This window comes from Geospiza fortis, unplaced genomic scaffold (genome assembly GCF_000277835.1).
Source record: "Geospiza fortis unplaced genomic scaffold, GeoFor_1.0 scaffold1873, whole genome shotgun sequence".
Lineage (NCBI taxonomy): Eukaryota > Metazoa > Chordata > Aves > Passeriformes > Thraupidae > Geospiza > Geospiza fortis.
The window spans coordinates 17,637-18,155 of NW_005054856.1; the positions used below are offsets into that span (position 1 = coordinate 17,637).

General features: G+C 63.6%; 1 protein-coding gene across 1 annotated transcript in view; it reads left to right on the plus strand.

Moving 5' to 3' along the window:
* LOC102035659 (ETS translocation variant 3-like protein) overlaps nt 1-519 on the plus strand; it is a gene marked incomplete at its 5' end in the record, with an annotated part of 19,705 nt that overhangs the window by 14,915 nt on the left and 4,271 nt on the right. The window lies entirely within an intron of this gene.

Below are 519 nucleotides of genomic sequence, written 5' to 3' on the forward strand. Positions count from 1 at the left end.
TGGTCCTGGGGGGATTTGGGGTCTGATCCTGGGGGATTTGGGGTCTGATCCTGGGGGGATTTGGGGTCTGAGCCCAGGGAATGGGGCAGGACAAGAGGGAACAGCCTCAGCTGAGCCAGGGCTGGAAATTCGGGATGATTCTTCCATGGGAAAAGGGTTGGGAAGTGTCAGAAGGGGCTCGGGGAGGGCTGGATCCCCATCCCTGGCGTTTTCCAAGGAATTCCGGGAGATCCCTCTGGATCTTCCAGAGCGGCTGGAGAGAGTGTCCAGCTGGCCTGGGAGTGACCAGGGGTCATCTCTGACCAGCATGGGAGTGACCAGGGGTTGTGTCCGGCTGTCCTGGGCCATGTCCGGCTGTCCTGGCAGTGCCCAGGGGCCATGTCTGGCTGTCCTGGCAGTGCCCAGGGGTCACTCTGGCTGTCCTGGCAGTGCTCAGGGGTCACTCCAGCTGTCCTGGCAGTGCCCAGGGGTCACTCCGGCTGTCCTGGGCCATGTCCGGCTGCCCTGGCAGTGCCCAGG